At 27.6% G+C, this 21,187-nt stretch overlaps 1 protein-coding gene across 1 annotated transcript in view; it reads right to left on the minus strand.

The window, feature by feature from the left end:
• The window catches only part of LOC123220609 (putative disease resistance protein At3g14460), a 142,180-nt gene that overhangs the window by 51,499 nt on the left and 69,494 nt on the right, over positions 1-21,187 (minus strand). The window lies entirely within an intron of this gene.

Here is a 21,187-nt window from a genome sequence, read left to right on the forward strand (position 1 = left end):
ATTGTTTTCAAGTCTTTAATTTTATGGAGAATCATTAATTGTATTGGGGGTCCCATCCACCTATTCCCTCATTACACCCTTAACCAATATATTTTTATATTTTATTTTAATTATTAAATCATTTACTATTTAACCTCCGTACAAAACTGTAGAAAGAAGGGGTAATTTAATCGGCACGTAAAAATCCAACCCTACCCGACATTAAAAGAAAATTTCTAAAATGTATAATCGGCCTTTCTTTCTCACTAATGCAGATCTTGCTCTCTCTCTTTCTCTTTCTTTTTTCTCCCGTTATTGTCGAAATCAACATAGCCATGCAGAAAGCTGGTTGTAGTTAAATTTCGGTTAATTTCATATTAGAAAACGAAATACCTGCCAATATATCGAAAACAGAAAAATGTTGGGGAATTAGTATTAATGGTGTAAAACAGTAGATAAGAGAAGAGCAGTGTCGGTGGTATAAAGGACAAAAACATCATATCACTTATATGTGCACATATAGTTTGATGTGTCGGTGAATAGATTATTCGTCGATTCAATTACCTAGGGGGCCTTAGATGCTTTTCCTTCTCCTGTAATAATAATAATAATTTAAAACAGCTAAAAGCTGAAGCATTTTTTGTCTTACGCTAAAAGTTTTAGATATCATCTTTCATATAAATTATTTCAATTATATATTTTATACCCTAAACATCTAGTGTGTCAAGATTTTTCCAAAAGAGAAAACAAAAATTTTACATCAAACTATTTTATACAAAAATCGATATAAATTAATATCAATATAATATAGTTCAATCAAAAGATTATTAGAGAGATTGTAATTGTCATATTAAAATATGTATACAAACTATAATAAATTAATAAAAAAAAATTTTCTTTTGAATATCATAACTAATATTTCAATTATATATTTTATGCTCTAAACGTCAAGATTTTTTCAAAAGAAAAATAAGCAAAAAGTTTTACATAAAATTATCTTATACAAAGATTAATATGATTCGATATTAATATAATATAATCTAGTCAAAAATTATCAAAGAAATTGTCATTGTGATATTAAGAATTTGAGAAAGAAACTTTTTAATTTTGTTTATAAGAATATTTTATAAGAGCACTTGTATCGTCAACAATCTTAAGGTACAAGATTCACGGAAAAGTGTTTGAAAGGTTGAAGAGATGAGTGCCATTGTACCATCCTCATAGATTATTACTTATTTCTATCATTATTCATCTAGTTTACTATTATTAAATTAGTTGGTAAGAAGAAGTTATGTCCGAAAGTCTTCCTGTCGGCCCACTGGGCCCTCCCAAAGAAACACACGACTTTTAAGACTTGACTTGCTCAATAATTATTTATATAAATATTTAATAAATATTTTTAAATTAAAAATAAAAAATTTTAATTATATAATAATATATAAAAATATGGGTAATTAATTAAAATAGGTAAAAAAATTTTCTTTTATACGTTTTTAGGCCAGCGTACAAATGTTTTACCAAAATAAGCAAACCAATATTTTTTTACCTGTTTTACCCTTACGTTAAAAACCCTAATAAAATCCAAAAGTGAAATATTCTGAAAGTTACTTTGCCGAAAACGGAAAAGAGGAGGCCGAAATCAGCAATCTGAAAATACAGAGCAAAAATCACCGACGAATATTGGAAAAATAGTAAAAACAGCCAAAATCTGTCGAAGTGGTAATATATATCAACAATGGCTTCACAGGTTAGTTACAATTTGTATTTATTTTATTTATTTGGTTAATGTAATCTCCATTGATCGGTTGTAAATAATTTATTGTGGGTATTGCTTAATATTGGGATATTAATATTGGGATGTTATTGATTGAATGGATTATGAGAATGTGCGTCGATTTACGGAGGTTTACGGTGGATATAATGGTAGTTATAATGGTTGCGGCGGTGGCTAGGGTTATAATGGTTGCGACGGTGGTTAGGGTTTGTACAGTAAAACCCTAAATCTGTCGAATTATATATATTTACGTTTGGAATGATAATAGATGGCTGGAAGTGGAGCCGTCGAAAGACGAAAGCGACGCAAAGTTGCAGGGCCGCAAATGATGGCACCGCGCAACGCAAACTGCGCAAAGCACGCAAACCACGCAAACCGCGCCAAAATCGCGTAAAATACGTTTTGGACTGCGATATCACCTGTTTAAATTTAAAATTTATTGAATCAAACTCATATCATTTCATTTTTAATGTGTTTTTTTCAGAAATTTCTAATTAATAATCAAGTTGGCGAGAGACGATTTCATAATGCGCATGATTTTAGAGTTACTATTAATATTCGAAGTCATAAGGATACGGTTCAACATATAAGAGCAAAATTAAATTCACAGCAGAAAATATTATTTAGACAAACATGTTTTGGGCGTTTTTTGGATCTTGAAGTGCATGGATATAGTTCAACTTTATTACATAGTGTATTATTTCGACAAGTGAATAAGGATGAGTTGGGAGAAGTGTTTTGGTTTCGATTAAATGGGATTGATTGTAGATTTAGTCCGATTGAGTTTGCTATGATTACTGGGTTAAGGTTTAGTAAAGAATTAGATATGATTGATTACATAACTACAGATTCATTGAATTTTAAAAACAAATACTTTTAAAGTGATAAATCAGTGACTTATAGAGATCTAGGTAAAAGTTTCATGTCTAAGGTGTGGGGAAACAATGATGAAGATGTTGTGAAGATGGTTGTATTATATCTGATACATTATGGATTATTAGGAGCAGATAATCGAAAAGTAGTATCAGAACATATATTACAGTTAGTAGATAATTGGGATGGTTTCAATAGATTTCTGTGGGGGACTATGGTTTGGAAGTTGACTGCAGAATCAATGAGCCGAGCAATAGAGAAACGATATGAAGAAGTTATGAATGCTCATCTGGCATACGATCCAGATATTCCAATGCAATGTTATGCATTAATGGGATTTACAGTTGCATTTCAAGTATCCTTCATTTTAAATATGATTTATATTATTTTTACTCTTTTGATGCTTAAGTTATTTATTTTATAAATTTTATCTTTATATGGGATGCAGCTATGGATATATGAAACTCTCAGTAACTTAAGAGGTTTCGCAGCTTGCAAATCTACAGATAGAATTCCTCGTATGTTGAGATGAAAGTCACTTGAGCGACCTAGGTGGGATCTTGTTAACTGCCTATTTGAAACTTCTCAGGTATATTAATATATTTTTTATATTAAAAAATAAGTTAATTTGTTATATATAAAATATTAACTCATTTGTTAAAATATTTATTAGGATGTTGTCACTCCTGTCTTGATTCCATCTGTTGAGGAAAAGCAATCTGATTGGTTTAAAGAAGTTATGGATTATATGGGGTACACAGAAGAATCTGATGATGATCGTACGTCTATTCAATCTAGTGATGCAATCCAATCTGCTCACCCTACACATCAAAGCATACCTGTACATAGTCTAGTAAGGTCTGAATGGACTCCACCACCAGTTACTAGGTCGGAGCATCAATCCACACATCGAACATCAATGTCTCCTCGGCAGACTACAAGAAGATCCTCTGGTGTTAGACATGCTGCATCCACATCTTCTACTGAATATGTTCGTATTGAGGAAATGCTACGTGGATTCATGGAAACAGTGGAAGAACGTTTTAGACACTTTGAAGAGCGACAAACATCAATTGAAACAAAAGTTTCTGATATGCAACGTATGTTTTATGCCACCCGCGGAGATGAGGTTCAAATAAATGCCAAAATGATTTGTTTTATATTTAAAATGAGACGATGATAATTATAATCTTTTATGATAACACAGGATGAGTCAACTGAGGTCATTTTTGAGGTAGCCCAGGATGATGATGTTTGTCCACCTGATTATTGTGAGATAGCTACTGAGTGTAGACCTACTGAAACACCACTTCAACCTCGGTCGAATACCCGAAGGACATTACGGGGAAGAATTATCAAGAAGGGGCGGGCACTACTAAGCCCTTTTACTGATCCTATATGACCACGTCGACCACGAGAAGGGAACCAACAAATAAATATTGATTTTGACCAATGGTATGATAATGCTGACAATAACGATACAGCTTTGACTTATTTGCATGGGCCTTGTAAGAAGCTTGACTGGTGGGACCACATTTGCACTGAAAACAAGTGGTTAACAGATGAGGTGCTTAATTATCAATATATTTTTATATTTATACGATTTCATTACTATAAACAAAGTAATTATAATTTATGTTTTTGTCGTTTTTTCAGCATATGGATAATTACTTAGTGATGTTGCGTCATTCGTATCCCACTGCTAACTGGACATGTGTTGATACGTTTTGGGATGGTTGGTTACCACGTATTTTACAAGATCGAGAAGTGGCTGATGTTGACAACTTTCAATGGCCTCGACTATTACTAGATCCTATCGAAGGGATCAGTCCACAGCTTGTACAACGGGAAAGGAATATGAGATACGTTGCATGGGCGAAAGTTGACAAAGTATTTAAAATGTTATATATTAGAGTATTTTATTTTAATTAAGTTTATGTTATGTTATTTACTAAATTTTTGTTATTGCTTTTGCAGGTGTTCATTCCTATCAATTATGATTGTCAACATTGGGCATATGGGGAAATTGATCTCAAAGCGTGGACTTTTACCGTATACGACTCTTCAACTAGCTTCATATCTTCCACGGATAAGTTCATTAATATGATGACACGATATCAACATCTTCCGGCTATCATTAATGCCACTACATACTGGGAGATTAGGGGTGATAACCCTAACTTAGAGCCATTCACGTTGATGCGATGTACTGATGTTCCACAACAAGGCAAAGCCTCTGGTGATTGTGGAGTATTCACACTTTTGATGATAGAGTATTTAGCCACTGGTCGGAAATTTGACTATACATCCTCTGATACTATTCCTTTGCGCAGGATGATCGCGTCTAAGATTTTTGCTCACGGATGCACTTGTTGATATTGTTTCTTAGTTATGTATATTTATAAATTTTTTGGATTGTATATGTAAATAGTCCATATATTTTTATTATTATGTTATGTTGCTTAGCATGATAGTATTTTATTGATGTTTCATATTATTCATGTTTTGGGACAGAGTTAGGTTGGATTGATTGGATTGCTATTGAAGTGCATTTTTGGTTGGATTGGTTGGATTGATTGGATTGCTATTGAAGTGCATTTTTGGTTGGATTGATTGGATTGACTTTTGAAGTGCATTTTCGGTTGAATTGATTGGAATGATATTGAAGTTGATTTTTGGTTGGGTTGATTGGATTGATATTGAAGTGCATTTTTGGATAAAATGTAAACAGGACGAAGAAGATTTGGAAAATGGTAATAATATAGGGGAGACTCTGCCAAAATTTTTTTAAAATATTACCTTTTATATAATTTATCCATTATAGCCATGATATCAAAATACTTTTAACATTCTTTTATCATCCCTTATTTTAAGCAATAATGCACTTCACATTCACAAAAATTACCACCTATTAATACAATTAGAGAGAACAAAAATTACCATCTATTAATACAATCAGAGAAAACAAAAATTACCATCTATTAATACAATTAGAGAGAACAAAAATTACCATCTATTAATACAATCAGAGAGAACATTATAATTTAATATATAAAAATAACATTATAGTTTAATGGACAAAGTAAATGTTCCAAACAAAAAAAATTAATTTTCAATGGTTCACATCTGGAGATTTACACTGTACTGTCTAATCTCCTTAAATTGCACATCCTAAACATCTTCAACAGAACAATACAAAACATTATAGTAAAAAAAAAAAAAAACTGAAATGCAAATGTAATATAAAGCAATTTGATACCTGGACGTACAAGCAATTAGATACCTTGTCTTGCCTTTTATAAAAGGGTTCGTACAAGTAAGTCTAGTATGCCCACGCTCACGACACCGACTACAAACAGGTTGACATACTTCCTCCCCCTGCGATGGTCTCCTTCTTTGTTCCGATGGTTGACCTGAACGCTGATTCTGCATTAGAGGTGGCTGGATCGTGGGAAGATTCTCCGAACGTAACCATTTAGAAGGATCTCCAAGTGGTTCAACACTCTCTCTATATACTGCTTGCCAAAATTCGGTTGAATAATATTTACTAACCCATTGATAACAATCAGAAAGATTCTGAAACCTGACCACGACTACAATGTGTGTACACGAAATATGTGACAATTGAAATTTCTTACGGCTACACTCCTGCGCACATAGATCCATTATAGCGATCGATTGGGCTACACCGTGGACTTCATATCGGTGCATACTTATTGGTTTGACAACCATGTTAGCTGATTTTAGGATATGACCTGCTATTTTTTCCTCAGCCCAAGGAGTGAGTTTATTTGTAAAAGCCTCTGCATGAGTACAAAAATATATATTATAAGTGTATATTCAAACATCATGCACAAAAATATTAAAAAATTATACAAACCTGACATAGTGCGCCGAGAGTAAAACCATTTCTGAATGGTGGAACGCAAAAACTCAAGTAGCATCATAACCGGTAATTTTCGTGCATGTCGTGCTAAGGCATTAAACGACTCAACAATATTTGTTGTCATTATATTATATCGAATACCTGGGAAATAAGCACGAGCCCAACGTTTATAGTCTATACCCTGTAAATATGCACCTGCTGAAGGATTTTCTTCATTAATCATTCGCATTGCATCCTCAAAATCTGGTATTTGATAAGCTTTCGCTGCTCGCCAAAACAACCCATCTATATGCTTTGTTTGTTTATACTTGCTTCGCATATTACATTTTATATGATGATTACACCAACCGTGGTGTGCATTTGGAAATACTTCTCGCACAGAGTGAATGATAGCATGATGTCTATCCAAAATGATGGCCAAATCTGAAATATCACCTATACACCCATGTAACGCTCTCAGAAAAGGGGTCCAAGTCATTGTTTCTTCCTTTCCCCCCACATCAAAAGTCAAAGGATAAATTCGGTTGTTTCCATCTTTACCCACAGCAACAAACAGTGTACCCCAATAACGTCCTTTTAAAAAAGATCCATCAATACAAATAACAAGACGACAATATTCTCGAAAAGCTCTAATTGAGCAACCTAAGGCCATAAAGACAAAACGAAACCGATTATCCATATCAGTGTCAATGTGTGTAATGGTGCCAGGGTTTTTTTGTTCCAAATTGTAACAATATACAGGTAATTGTCTGAACGACTCTTTAGGAGAACCTCTAATCTCATTCAACGCTCAATTCTTAGCACGCCAAGCTTAAGTATAGGAGATATCTATTTTGTATCTATCTGCAACATCCGTTATAATGTCTTTTGGCCTATAGATTCGGTTAGAAGCAGTAAACACAGATTGCAATATTTTTCGAAGTGTCCATTTACCTGCTTGTCTGTGGTGAGGCAATATCACATCCCAAGGACATGTGTGAGTTTCTAACTTTCGTAATACAAAAACATCTGTGTTATGTAATTTAACTCCCCTTGCCTTCCATTTACATTGAGGATGTGCACATTTGATATCCCATCTTTTTTTGTTCGAACTAGCCACCTTGATCTGATAGCCTTTTTCTAAAGCATCCCTATACATCGTATCTATCAACACCTGTTTCGATGTGAACTGATCATTTACTTTGATTCTCCCATCTCGTGGTAGAACTGAATGTAATGCAATACCTTCGTTTTCTATATCCCTGTAAGGAGCTGGACCACCGAAAAAAGGATTTGTAACTTCTACGTTCAAAGGAATAAGTTGGTCATGCATTGTTGAAGTGTTATGAAACAAACTTTCCTCAGCTAATCTACTTGGACCAACTCCTCCTTCATGACCACTCCCATTATGGCCTCTGTTTTCATCATTATCATCACCGACATCATCACATTCCTCATCACCACCATTATCATGACCACTTCCATTATCCCCAAAATCATCACCCCTATTATCCCAATCATTATAACCACCATATTCTTTCTCATCTGATTGAAAATTTTCTATCAGAATAGTACCCAGTACCCATCTCATCACATCTATCTGTTGTACCCCGTAAAGGGTCTTTCTGCCTTCTTATTTCATCATGTATCATAACCTCAACCCCATCACCCTCAGGCATACCTTCTAGCATACCTTCTGGCTGTGTCTCAGAATATATATTATCCACAGAGTTAATCGCATCATCCATAGGTTCAGTTCGCTGTTGTTGCATATTGGTTATGACTTCTGTAGGCCTTGTAAACAATGTAAGAAATAACGGATCCCTTTTATGTGTCTTTGATAATCTCATCATAATCCGTATATCAAAATCATCCTTCAACAAATACGGTAAATCACTATAAGTGGTCGGATTTTGCATGTAAATTTTTACACTATTGCAACTTTGATTAATGCCTAAGCGAGAACATACTACTTCTACGAATCCACCAAAATTTATTTTTTTACTAACTAATACAAATGTTTGAACTCCACCAACGTATTTCAAACTATTATCACCTCGGTTAACCCAATGTCCACCATATCCAAGCAAATATATTAGATTACCCATATTTCTGCACCAAAGAAATTGGAAAATAGATGAGCAGACATGCAAAACGCAAAACGTATAAAGAAAAACGCAAAGCATGCAAAACGCAAACCGCGCAATCCGCGCAGCGCGCAAACCACGCAAAACGCATACCACGCAATTAACCAGGAATGTACTGCGATTTCCATTTTTACTTAGATCTGGCTAATAAAACTATAGAATGCATTAATCTGAATATTTATAAAAAGATTTAAGCAGTTAAGAGGTGCTGATTACAGTTTTAAACTTTTTATATTTGAGTTTTACAGTTTTCTGGATACAGATATTATTTATGTAAAGGAAATGCAAAAGAAACTTACTTGATATATGATAATGATAAATGCCAGAGAGAGTACACATAAAATTTGTTGTCGTTGAAGTGTTGACAGAAGAATAACGTTGAGAGAGGAGACGACGGTGAAATAAGATGAAAGTTGCACAAATTGATTAGTTATGTGAAATGAGAAAGGGGTATTAGTGGAAAAAAAATATTGGTTTGCTTATTTTGGTTAAACATTTGTTCGCTGGCCTAAAAACGTATAAACGGAAAATTTTTTGCCTATTTTAATTAATTACCCTAAAAATACATATACAATTATATATTTAAAATAAATATATATAATATTATTTAAAAATAATAAATTGAAAATAATTTTAATTTTTTAATTAAAAAATCTTATAAACTTAAATAAAAAACTTGTGTTCAAGATAGGTTTACTTTTTGCTTGTCACGTGTAGGAACTTATAGCTCTCTGCAGACGGCATGCTCAGGTTAAACAGTATAAAACCCACGTGGGGACAAACTTCTAGATTTTCTATTGCGAGGTCACGTGGCGGGGGGCCAGACTCTCCTAGGAGACTATTCAAAACTGATGTTCTATTTTATAATTACTATAAGATTGTAAAAGAAGGGTTCATAAAATTAATTAAAATAGTTATTTCGGAGGTGGCGTGAACAAATTACGTGATGTAATCAACCCTTTAAGCATTAATATATATTTTTTTAATAAAATTATGTGTATTCATTTTAGATATATAAATATATATATTTATAAATAAAATTAGGTGATTTTAAATTAATAATAAAATAATATTCAATTATATAATAATACATATAAATATGTATATATTTATGTATTTAAAATAAATAAATATATATAATATTACTCATATTTTTTTATGTTAATAATTAAATCCCTAGTGTAATGGAGGGATTTAATTATAATAATAATTCAATACCTTCAAATATTATGGAGGGATTGAACTATTACATTTTTTTCAATTAAAGGTATTGAACTTTGTTTTATCTGTTAAATTGAATGAGTTTTCAAATTTTATATTGAATGAATTAATCTTTTAGATTTTGTTTATGAAGAGATTAAACTTACACTATTTTCTATTGAAGAAATCAAACTAATTACCTTCTTTCAAAAACAAAATAATCATAATTGTATTTGTTTAATACATTTAATAAAAAATACTAATAATTCAATTACCCTAATAAAAGAATTTGAGAGTTTAGTTGCTTCAATAAAAAAAAAAAAACAAAATTTGGTTCATTTGATAAAAGAAAAGGACAATTTGACCCTTTTTAAATTGTTATCTTTATTTTTACTGTCTAACTAGTAACTTATATTCAATAATAATTTTTTATTTATTATTTGATGAAATAAAAATAAAATCTTGTATCTTTATTTTCATGTGTATGTAATTACCCTTGAGGGCATGGGGTTGGTGGAGATAAAGGTAGCCACTATTAATGACTATTTTTGTTTTCTAAAATTATTTTTTGAAATCATTCTATGAAAGTAGGACACCTCACCATAACAATAGTGTATACTTTATGATTTTCCTTTGGCCAAATTACTATTTCCTATTGAGATTTGATACAACCCCTCACTTGTTAATTATAAAAAATTCAAACTTTCACTCATATATTGTTAAAATTAATAAAAATAGTTATCTTCAGTGATACAATAGTTATTTAACTAGTCATATATTAAAAATAATAAAACGTTATTTATTTATCCCCTACATTTATAAAACTAACAATTTTCCCTTTAAATTAAATTTTGAAAAGTTACATTTCTCCCCACTATAGGGTTCCATTTTCATCCAAACTTTTCCAGTACCAAAATCTAACAGTCATCTCTCCTTCTCTGTTTTTTATGGTCAACCTTCCAACAGAACCTCTCTCTCCGACTACTGAAGGATGAAGACAACCCCCTTGTCTCTGACAAGACGAATTGTCTTTGTTGTCCATTATTAACGATAAAGATGACATTTTCGTCTTTGGACTATTAGGAAACTCTAGCAACCAATCCATTGTTGTCCAATGGTTAAGATGTCTAGCTTTCACCCAAGAGACCCGAGTTTGAATCTCGGCAATGGAAAATTTTTTAAATATTTAATTAATTTTTTTCCTTTTAAAGAAGGAATTTTATTTTGATTTTTCAAAAAAAAAGTTGATGACTTATGCTCAACACCCTATTCAATAAATGTTTGAAATTTTGGTTATATATGAAAGTTGAGAAATCTAGATTAACAAATTTTGTTTTATTTTTCCATTTTATTTTTAGAATTGGAATTCATAAGTAGAGATTATTCTTCTTACTAAGTGATTTTTTATCTTCTGAGATTTCTTCTTTAACGACTTATTATTTTTTTTGACATTATTATTCATCATATGAATTAGTTTGAACTCGAACTCGAGCTCATTGTTTTAAATTCAAACTAATCTTTGTTCAAACTTGGTTATGATTTACTCTTGTTGTTCACTTCTAAGTCTAGGCGCAATTACAACTGACAATTTTCAATACAACTCATTGACCTGATACAACATGATATAAAAAAAATCAGGTTAGAGTTGAGTTTTTTGACATGAAATTTATTTCAAGTCAACTTGACACTACTCGAAATTAAATTAGGTAGTATTAGGGTTTACACCAATGTAACCTAATATGACCTGAATCTACACATATATTTTAGAGAAATATTATTTAGTATACTATATATAGTTGTATCTTTATATAATTATAATTATTCATATTATTGTTTATTTTTATTTAAATATTTTATTTTATAATTAAATAAAAAGAATTTAATTTAATTAGTCAGATTATAAATGTGTTTTTTAAATGTCTTATATTATAATTATATATTGTATTTTTATAGTAAGAATTTGAAATTTTTATAGATTACATATAGTTGTATCTTTGTTTAATTATAACTATTCATATTGTTTTTTATCTTTATTTAAATATTTTTATTTTATAATTAAATCATAAAAATTTGATTTTGTTAACTGGATTATTGATGTGTTTTAAAAGTTTTCGTATGTAAATTTTTAGACAATTTGTTAATAAGGCAAAATATTATATTGTATGTTTTATTAATAATAAATTGAGATAATTTGACGAAAAAATTAAAACAATAAAAATATTTTACAAAGTGAAAATAATACATAATTTCAGCTCAAATTGGGTTGGATCGGGTTAACTTGAATATTAAATAGTTGGATTAGGGTTAAAAAATTTGGATACAATTTTAATTTGGATTGGGTTAAAACTGAAGGTTTCTAACATGAAATCTAAATTGACATAATACGAACACAATCTGATGATACGAATTATCATATCTAAGTGTAATGCTTACGCTGCCTTTGAAGTGTCTGATACTCCAATTCACATTCATTATCTCGAAGACTAAAAGCTACTTGCTTTATGACTTATAATCAACATCAATTTCTTGTTCAACTAATGCATTCAAATTCTGAAATTACGCAGCAATTTCTCTAGCTTTTTATTATTGTTCATCATCATTCTTGAAGTTGGGGTCGTCATTACCACATAATACAGGTCCTTGCAAGTCAACTCTTTGCCTTTTTTTTAATTTCTTCTCACAAAGTGAGGCCCCCTCCCAAGATGTTTTACAATATTATAAAATAAATTTTAATAACAATGTTATAAATATATATTTTTAATATATAATTTAAATATATGAATAATATTTTTTTATATAATTAAATATCATTTTATCTTTAATTTAAAATTAATTAATTCTATCATGACAAATCATTTATATATCTAAATTATGCATAAAAAAAGTGTATATATAATTTTATTAAAATTTTAAAATATAAATGTAAACTACCACTATAATTTTAGCAAAATGGCATTAAACTATATTTCAATTTTGATAGTTTCTATACCATAACATATATGTCAGTGGAAATTATCCGCTTCAATTAACTACTATCATCAATCCTATTGAGAATCTTAATTCGTTTCCTCTTTTGATGTTTGAGTTAGTATTTCTTTAAGAAAATTTATTAATATAAGCTGTGCATAATTAAATTTAAACTGTAAAACCAAACCAAACAATTTAAAACTTATGGTCTAGTTTGGATTGCATTAAAAAATTTCTAAACTGTTTTTTTTAATTTAAATTACAGTTTAAACGATTCATTCAATAAAAAAAATTCATATCTTTTGTATTGTTATCCTTATTTTTATTATTTAAATATTAATTTATATTCAATAACTATTTTTTATTTATTATTTGATGAGATAAAAATATAATCTTGTATCTTCATTTTCATGTGGGCACGAGGGTCGGTGGGGATAAAGATAGCTACCATTAATAATTGTTTTTGTTTTTTTAAATTGTTTTCTAAATTTGTTCTATAAAAATGGGATAACTCACGGTTATAATAACATATGCTTTATGGTTTTTTTCTTTGGCCAAATTTCTATTTCTTACCTAAGGTTTGATGCAAGCCCAATCTTCTACCCATAACTATTAAACACCAAAATTAGTACCCATAAATTGTCAAAATTAACAAAAATAGTTAATTTTAATAGTAAAATAATTATTTAATTAATAATTTTTTTAGTTAAATGATAATTTTATTCTTACTCCTAACAATAAATTTTAATAAATAAATAAGTATTTAAATTTTTGTAAAATTAATAGCTAAAAATTTGTCCTTTTACCAAACCTTGGGTGGAAAAGGAAATTGTCTTTCAACCTCATAAAAATCAACTTTGGGTTGTTTGATTGTGATGCCAAGGCCATGTCTGTCATATTGTTTTCAAGTGTTGATTACAACTCATATCTTTAAAAATGAATAATAGAGAATCATTCTTCAAATTATTCTTCATATATTTATATAAAACAAATTAAGAAACTGGAAATGATAATTGGGACGTCCCACCTCTACTCAACCCTTTAACCACTAATTAATATATATTTTTTATTTTAATAATTAAATCCCTAGTGTCACGGGATTCATTTTTTCCAGGCAAAGTTATGGAAAATGCATCTCATGTGATGTAGTCAAGTCCTCCACTTCTGCATTTTGTTATTTTTTTCCCTCTACTTTTCTCCCCATTACGCATTTTTATATTAATTATTCAATTGACCAATCAACAAAATTTATTAATTCATTGTTTTCAAAAAAAATTATAATATGAATTGAAAATATTTTATTTATAATTTTTTACAATTTAATAACATTTCAATAATGTTGCTTGAAATTATACTCTTTCTTGAATTTATTTTCACAAAATAGAGTTAAAAACCTAAATTCGTATCCATAAACAGTTAAAATTTAAAAAAATAGTTAATTTTAGGGATAAAATTGTTATTTAACTAATAATATTTTTAGTTAAATGATAATTTTATCTTTAATCTTAATAATAAATTTTAACAAATAAATAAATATTTGAATTTTTGTAAAATTAATAACTGAAAATTTGTTTTTTTCACTAAACCTCGGGTGGGAAAGGAAGTAGTCTTTTGGCCTTCATAAAAATCAACTTTGGGTTGTTTAATTGTGATGCTAAGGGTAACTCTGTCACATTGTTTTCAAGTGTTGATTATAGGTCATGCCTTTAAAAATGAAAAATGAATAATAGAGAATCATTCTTTATTTATATCTTTATATAGAACAAATTAAGAGATAATGAAAAATGATTAGGACGTCCCATCTATTCCCTCTACTCAACCCTTTAGCCATTAATTAATATATTTTTTTTATTTTAATAATTAAATCCCTAGTGACATGGGGTTAGCATTTTTTATTTTTATTGTCTAAGTACTAACTTATACTCAATAATTTTTTCTTATTTATTATTAGATGTGATAAAAATATAATCTTGCATTATTTTTTTTTCATATGCTTATAGTTACCCTAGAGGACATAGGGATTGGTGGAGATAAAGGCAACCTACCATTGATGACTGTTTTTCTTTTCTAAAGTCATTTTACAAAAGTGGGACATCTCACTATAATAATAACATATACTTTGTGATTTTTTCTTTTCATTTTAGGTGTGTTTTGTACTTTTATAACACTAGACAACAATGGCGGCTACGCATTATGGTCACCAAATTACATCATTTTTATGCAAGGGGAAGATAGTTGTTGACAAACGAGGGATATTATAAGCAAGAAATGCCACGTGGCCACTCAGAGGGTAGGGGCTGCGATTGTGTTATTTAACAACTGCAAGTGGCCTTCGATCTTGTTCAATTAAATGCCGCACCAGACCGGCCCCACTTTTTCATATGTTTTTTAAGGCCAAATGACTTATTTTCACCCAAGGTTTTTGAAATTTAATTGATACCCGTAACTATTGAAAATCTAAACTGTTCCACTTATAAAAATTAGATAATTTCAAAAGTAAAATCCTCAATTAATCATAAATATATCTAAAATAATAGAAGTTTCTCATAGCTTCCCTTGTTATAGGGTAATTTTTATAAAATAATATTATATACAAAATTTTATACATAAATAATAAATTATTATCATATGATTTAGTAATTTTAAAATAAAAATAAAAAAATATACAATTATATGATGATATATTATTATTTGTATATAAAATTATGTATATTATTTATATATTATATGGTTTCATCTTTATAAATGACATCGTAATCTTCTTTCAATGTAATTTTGCAATGGTAGTGTGGATTAAAATGTTATTAAAAATCCTATCAGTATAAAGTTGTTATGAAGTCAAATTTAAGGTATAAAATTGTCATCATCCCTTATAGTTCCAGCAAAGGCAAAGATAGTTTTAATAAAGATTGTTAATTGTCAAGTGAAGGAGATCGTTAAATATCTTGGATAATTTTTTTTAACTATTTTATAATTCAAAAAATAAAATATTTTTTTAAATGCCTGGACAGGAGAATTAAGTGAAAATAAATTTAAAAAAACACCTATTAATTTTAAAAGGGTATTAAAATTGCATTAATTTATCTTATTAATAAAAATAATAATACAATACTACAAACGAAATTAATTTAGCATACTACAAGGTATCAATGTGCAACTATATATACAAACATATTTTTACTAATTTATCCATGTAAATTAATTTAGTAACATATGATTGAATAAAATAATTGTTAATTATTTTTCTCACTTTAAAATCATTCAATCATATGTTATCATGTTAATTTGTACGAATAAGTTACGTAATAGTATCATAAATTATAAAATTAAGGGTAAAAAATGTGTACACATAATTTTATTAAAATTTTAAACTATAGATATAAAATGCCACTATAATCTTAGCAAAATGACATTAAACTATATTTCAATTTTGATAGTTTCTATACCAGAACATATGTGTCAATGGAAATTATCCTCTTCAATTAACTACTATCATCAATCCAACTGAGAATCTTGGTTCATTTCCTCTTTTGATGTGCTTCTGAAGTTTGAGTTTGTATTTTTTTAAGAATACTTGTTAAAATAAAGTGTTCTATAAAACTAAACCAAACAGTTTAAAAATTACAGTTTGGTTTGGATTGCATTGAAAATTTTTTAAACCATTTTTTTAAATTTTAATTTGGGTTACGGTTTGAATGATTTCCAAACTATAAATTGTATTTTTTTAATTTATATATATATATAACTATGTTTGATAGAAGTTTTCAATAAACAATTAGATATACAACTTATTTTTTTATATTTATTTTGCCATTTTCTTCTCTATATATATTTATTTTAAATATTTATATTATATTTTAGAAAATTATAATTCAATTAATTTTATTAAATAATATATATTTATAAATGAATAATTTAAAAGGTTCAAATTATAGTAATCAAATTATATATCAAAAACTTAATTTTTTATATTGTATATCATATCGAATGATATCCCTTTAAAAAATCAACACATTCAAACCTTTTGAAAAATCTAAATTATATTAAAATAACTAAATTACCCCTGCACGCCTGAGGAGAATGTGTGAAAGAAAGAGAAACTTGTTAATTGTTTTTAAGAGCACGCAAAGTAAAAGGATATTTTAGTCAAAGTCATTTCATAAAAATCAACTTTGTCATATTGTTTTCAAGTGTTGTTTACAACTCATGCCTTTAAAAAAGAAAAATGAAAAATAGAAATCATTCTTTCTTTGTATCTGTCCTCAGCTTCTATCATATTTGTTTGTACACCCCATGTGATGCAGTCAGCACTGAAATCCTCCACCATTGCATTTTTTTCATTTCTTTTTGTCTATTTTTTTGCCCATTGCACGTGTTTATACCAATTATTGAATTGATCGGTCAACAAAATTTACTAATTTATTATTTTCAAAAAAATTATAATTAATTATTTGTTTTTAACATGAAGTAAAAATATTTTATTTTTAATCTTTAATTTTTAATAATATTTCAACAACCCGACTTGAAATTATACTTTTTATATGATGATAGAGCTATTTGTAACCTCTAATAATTTGAAATTATATTCTTTCTTATAATTTATTTCAATAAAATGCATCCAAAATAAAACAAAAAAATATGTTGTTTTGCTTTATATATATATATTTTCAGTTGAAAGTTTGAGTTTTTTTATTATTTAGTCTCGTTAAAAAAGTTTATTTAGGTTTCAATGAAATATGATTCTCATTAAAAAAATGTGAAAAAATAATATACACTTAAAATATAAAAGAAAAATAAAATTTTTTACATCAATAAATATCATTTCGATAAAAATAATTCAAAACCAAGATACGTAATAGAAAAGTTATAAGAGAGTTGATGTTATTTTTTCTAATATATTGAATTATGATTCACTTGAAATATAGGTTTCATAACATTAACTGAGTTACGATGTTAACTCTTAAACATATCATTTATTCACCTAATTTGTTTTTGTTATTGGTGTTAATTTAATTTATCTAAATATAAAATCAATTTTTTTTCCTCAAACAATAAAAACTATGTATACTTATCACTCATCTACATATCAATAATAATGTATTATTATATAATTAGATAATTTTGAATTAAAAATAAAATAATATACAATTATATAATGATAAATCATCATTAGTAATCTTATTAATACTTCTTATGAATATATATTTAACATCACTTTAATTTGATCAAACTAAATTAATACTGTTATTTTGATAATATGAAACCATTAAATCAATTGAATTTACAACAATCGTACATAAGATTTTGGATAGAGTTGATTCTGTTTAAATAATTCAAATTTAACCTTAAATTCAAATTAAATAAATCAAGTTTAAACAAAATAATTAAATTTATTTTTACAAATAATTTAAATTTAAATTAATTTGAATATAATCTAAAATTAAATTAATTTTAAGACGGAGTTGCCTCTGTCTATCTAAATTAATTGTACTGTCACGGGATTATCTTTTTTCAGGCAAAATTATGAAAAAAGAGCCGTATGTGATGTAGTCAAGTGCTTCACTTTTGTATTTTTTCATTTCTTATATCAATTATTAAAATAATCAGCCAATAAAATTTACTGATTTATTGTTTTAAAAAAATATATATAATTAACCCTTTATTTTTAGTATGAATTGAAAATGTTTTATTTATAATTTTTAAAATTTTAATAGTATTTTCACAACATGTTTTAAAATTATACATTTTCTATTGTTATAGTTATTTGTATCCCAAAAAAAACTAAAATTATACTGAGCGATATGTCACAGTTGAATCCTTATTCTGAAGTTTTGCTTCAGAATAAAGCAACTTACACTTAAAGGGTGTTTGGTTTAAGTAATATTTTATTACCAAAATAGAGAGATTATCTTGAAGATAAATTACTTAGAAGATTACTGGATAATAAAACTTGGTAGGTATAAATAATTATTGTGTTTGGTTAAAGGTAATAAAATAACATTAATAAATTATTTTGCTTAAATACCCTTGAATATAATTATTTTTAAATATTTTTATATTGTTTATTATATTAACTAAAAATAAATTTATTTTTATCTCATAAAATTAATAAATAATATTATAATTAAAATAAAATTAAGATTATCTTAATAATTTTTTGATATTTAAGATAAAGGTGATAAGTAGATTATCCTCTATATTATTCATTATATCAGTATTAATAATAAAAAATTATTATAATTTTTTATTATTAATAAATTAAAAAATAATAAAAAATGAATTATTAAAATAATTTCTAACATCTAAAACCAAACATCACATGGGGTACCTTCTAATGGTGGCCTCATCAATGGCAACTTGGGAGGGGTCTCATGATCCTGCCCCGCTGCAGCGGCTGCTGGGCCTGCCTGCCATTATTCTGCCCACCAAAAGTCAATTATTGAAGTGACCGGTCTGTGAAAAATAAAATAAATTTATTGTACTGGGATGTCCCAGCCATTTTCTTGTGTGCCCGTCCTCACTTTTGAGTTTTTTCGTTTTTTTGCCTCTATTTTTCTCCCACCGCGCATTCTTACATTAGTTATTGAATTGACAGATCAATACAATTTATTAATTCATTGTTTTCAACCAAATTAAAATGGCCAAACGACTATTTTCCACCTCTGGATTGCTGCAAATTTAATTATTTATTTATTATTAAAAATTTAAAAACCTATACTTTTCTTAAATTTTATTTATTATAAAGAATAAAATTATTATTTAATAAAAATATTTTAAAAATTAAAAATTTACCATATTTTTATTTTTATATTTAAAAATTATGTGTACTTATCACTGATTTATATATTAATGATAAGATATTATTATATAATTAGTTGATTTTGAATTAAAAATAAAATAATATATAATAATATAATAATAAATTATAATTAATACTTTTATTGGTACTTCTTATGAATACATATTTAATATCACTTTAATTTGATCAAACTAATTTGATACTATTATTTTGATAGTATGAAATCATTAAACCAATTGAATTTATAATAATTATATATGAGATTTGGATAAGGTTGAATTGAAATTTAGTAGTTTGAACTCACATTTAAGCTCAAATTAAATAAATCGAATTCGAATAAAATGATTAAACTTGTTTTTATAAATAATTTAAATTTAAATTAATTCAAATAGAATTAAAATTAAATTAATTTTAAGACAAAGTTGCCTTTGCTTATCTAAATTAATTCTATTGTCACGAGATTATCTTTTTTCAGGCAAAGTTATGAAAAGAACACCCCCATGTGATGTAGTTAAGTTCTCCACTTTTGTATATTCTTATTTGTTATATTAATTATTGAAGTCACTGGTCAGTAAACTTTACTAATTCATTGTTTTTAAAAAATTATAATTAACCTTTTATTTTCGGTATGAATTAGAAATATTTTATTTTTAATTTTTTAAATTTTAATAATATTTTCCACAACGTGCCTTAAAATTATACTTTTTGTATGCTGATATAATTATTTATACTTGATAAGAAGCTAAAATTACATCGAACAACATGTCACAATTGCATATTTCTTTTGAAATTTTGCTTCAAAATAAAGCAACTTGAGATAACTTTTAATGGTGGCCTCATTGATGACAACATTGGGAGGAGGGTCATGACCTTGCCCCCACTGCAATGGCTCCTGGGCCCCTACTCATTATTCTGCTACGCTTGATAAAAGTAAATTATTGAGGTAACCAATTAATAAAAAATAAAAATGAATATAGGATCATTATTTTTCCAACTTCTCCTATGTACGATCATAGGGTTATTGTTTTCCAAGAAATGTCATAGAAAATGTGCCCATGTGATGTGGTCAGAAAGTCATCCACTTTTGTATTTTGTCAATTTTTCCCTCTTTCACACATTCTTATATTAATTATTAAATTGACCGGTCAATAAAATTTAATAATTCATTATTTTTAATAAATTTATAATTAACTATTTGTTTTCTGTATAAATTAAAAATATTTTATTTTTAATTTTTTAAATTTTAGTTATATTTCAATAATATGGCTTGAAATTGTGGCCTTTCATATGTTGATATAATTATTAAATAATTCTTTGTATTAGGATGTCCCACCTATTCTCTTTATACAACCTTTAACCACTAATATATTTATTTATTTTTAATAATTAAGTCATTTAATATTTTTCCTGGTCACCTCCCTCTTGAAATTGCCATGGTTTAATTGAACATATTATCACAAGGTTAATTTTTTTCAAACAAAGTTTTGAAAAATGCACCCATGTGATGTTATCAAGTCTTTAATTCTTTTTCTCTATTTCTTACATCAATTATTAAATTGACCGATTAATAAAATTTATTATTT

This window comes from Mangifera indica, chromosome 7 (genome assembly GCF_011075055.1).
Source record: "Mangifera indica cultivar Alphonso chromosome 7, CATAS_Mindica_2.1, whole genome shotgun sequence".
Classification (NCBI taxonomy): domain Eukaryota; kingdom Viridiplantae; phylum Streptophyta; class Magnoliopsida; order Sapindales; family Anacardiaceae; genus Mangifera; species Mangifera indica.